Raw genomic sequence first — 2820 nt, 5'->3', positions numbered from 1 at the left:
CTCTTTTTGAACAAAATTCCCCTGATGGCTAGATACTTTAAATTTTGCCCTTTCAGGGTGGCTAGACAGCGCAGTGGATAAAGCACTGGCTCTGGAGTCAGGAGTACCTGGGTTCTTAAATCCAGCCTCAGACACTTAATAATTACCTAGCTGTGTGGCCTTGGGCAAGCCACTTAATCCCATTTGCCTTGCAAAAAAAAAAAACAAACCTAAAAAAAAACCCCAAAATTTTGCCCTTTCCTAGAAGTACCTTTTTTTTTTCCCCAAGATAATGAGGTTAAGTGATGTGCTCAAGATTACACAGCTAAGTATTAAGTTTCTGTGGTCAAATTTGCACTCAGATCCTCCTGACTCTAGGACCTGTGCTCTATTCACCTTAGCTGCCCTTCTCTGGTACCTTTAAAGGAATTTGGGAGTATCTAGTCCCTGCCATCTACTTCTGCCCCACTTTGATGACATCTCCCTAAGTTTTAGGGGGTTCTCTGAATCACAGTTCCATTTAATCATTTAGCTTTTACAAAGGAATAATTACTTCATAGGTAGAATGCATGTAATTTCCCTTGTTTAGATACCAGGGGAGTGCATGATCTCCTTCTGATGTTCCTTAGTCTCTGGGAAGGAGTAAGGATGGCTTTCACAGTTTAGCTCAATTCCTATGTAGAATAATCTCAACAAGTTTCAGGTGCAAAGCCCCTCTTCAGCTCAAGTCCCAGCTACCCTGACTTCTCAGAGTTTCCTGCTGACCTGGCTGAACATCTAACTTACAGTGTCGTCTTCCAGACCAGCCGAGGTCAGGGCCAGGATCAGTTTCCTGCTTGAGTCTAGGCCTGAAAAGAACAAATGAAAGTGGCCAAAAACAAACCTGCAATCCCAGATATCAGGCTCAGAGATAAAAGGGGGGGGGACTTCTCATTCAGTTCAGTTCTGATGCCCATGCTTTGGATAAACAGGACCCTTACCCTTTCTGGATATAAGGGAGAGAAAGAGAGAGGAGGAGGAGGAGGGAGGGGAAAGTAAGAGAAGGGAGGGAGGGAAAGACAATTTGTCCATCTGGTAATTTTAAAGATGTAATCAATCTCTTCAGCTACAAAGCCAATGAAATGCTACTCTTACCTATGGATTGTCTTCCAGAAACAAGTCCCTGACAACTCCCGGGCAGCGCCTGGATGTCAGTTAATCTGAGCATGCTCCAAAGTCCTGTTGTAGGAAGATACATCAAAGTTTGGTCTTGTGAGAAGTTCCCTGAAACTGATGCCAGTCTGTATCAAGACCATCTTTGAGGTTTTGGACCACATGCGTTATTTAAGAACTATAGCTTCTATCCCTAAGAGAAGCATAAGCTATATTCTATAGGAGTACAGAAGGGGAGAAATATTTATGTAATCAGATTAGGTTTTATAAAGGGGTTGGGATTTGGGTAGACCCAATAGTGAGTTGATAGGGTATTCATTATTCTCCATGAAGCTGTCAAAGTTATCTACCTGAAGCATGGATATGATTCTTTCCCCTCTTCTACTTCCCCTAATAAACTCCAGTTGTTTCTTATCATTTCCAGCATCAAATCTGAAACCTTTAGGCATTCTTCCTATGCCTCCCTCCATCTTTCCCATTTTTTTTTTTTTAGACCTTCCTTCCCTCCACATAATCTCTGATTTGGTAACTCTGGCCTTTTTACTGTTCTCTCAACTCTGGATATTCCTCTATATCTAGAATGATTTCTTCACCTCTATTTTCTAGCTTCCTAATTACCTTCAAATCTGAGCTAAGTCCTGCCTTCTTTAGGAAGCCTTTTCTGACTCTCCTTAAAGCTAGTGCCTTCCCTTTGATATCTAAAAATATCCTGCCCATTTTTTGTTTAGCCCTAGTTATTTGCATGTTGTCTCCCCCATTAGATTTTGAGCTCCTTGAGGGCAAGGCCTGTTTTTTTTTTTTTGTTTTCCATTGTACCACAGTGATAGGTATATAGTAGGTACTCAATAAATGCTTCTTGACTGAGTGACAGCCTAGATATTCCTTTGTGGCCCCTGCCACCCTAGGAGTTTTAAGCAAAAGGTTGAAAGAAACTGAAGGTAACCTGTTTTGATTGACTGGATTTAAATGATAGAGGAAATCTTAAATAAGCTATATTAAACTTTAAAAAGTATGACTGAAAGTACATCTTTTCCTGAAAGAGACATTTGTCAAACTCATTAGATATGTGGAGTGAAGGAGATACAGAATCAACTGAGGTTGAGAATCTAGGTGACCTTTAAAGGACAGTGATACCCTTGAAAAATAATGCCCAGAAAAAGGATCAATTTGGGGGAAAATATACTGAATTTTGTTTGCAACTTGGGGAATTTGAATCCTATTGAAAATGTCTCATAAGCAGTTAGTGATGAAAGACTAGGACAGAGACATAGATCTGTAATCAATTGATCTTTAAGTTTAAGGGAGTAAATTCAGAGGTGAAAATTTAAAGGAAAAAGGGAAGGGGACCCAGGTTAAAACCCGAGGGACAGCCTGAGGGTGAAATAAACAAAAAAGTCTGAAAAATGATCAGATAAGTAGAACAGAGAATTATATCATTAAAAAATCCAGAGAAAAGTATTCAGTGGGAGAAGTGCCCAACAGTGTCAAGAACTGTAGAAATCAAGAACAGTAAGATTGAGGAAAAGGCCTTTAGATGTGGCAAAGAAGTCATTAGGGACTGAAGAAAGGAGTTATATTGGAAATCAGCTAGGAAAAAGTTTTTTTTTTTTTTAGTTTTTTTTTTGCAAGGCAAATGGGGTTAAGTGGTAATGATTAAGTGTCTGAGACTGGATTTGAACCCAGGTACTC

Source organism: Macrotis lagotis, chromosome 1, assembly GCF_037893015.1.
Source record: "Macrotis lagotis isolate mMagLag1 chromosome 1, bilby.v1.9.chrom.fasta, whole genome shotgun sequence".
NCBI classification, from domain to species: Eukaryota; Metazoa; Chordata; class Mammalia; order Peramelemorphia; family Peramelidae; genus Macrotis; species Macrotis lagotis.
This window is presented reverse-complemented; position numbering follows the sequence as displayed.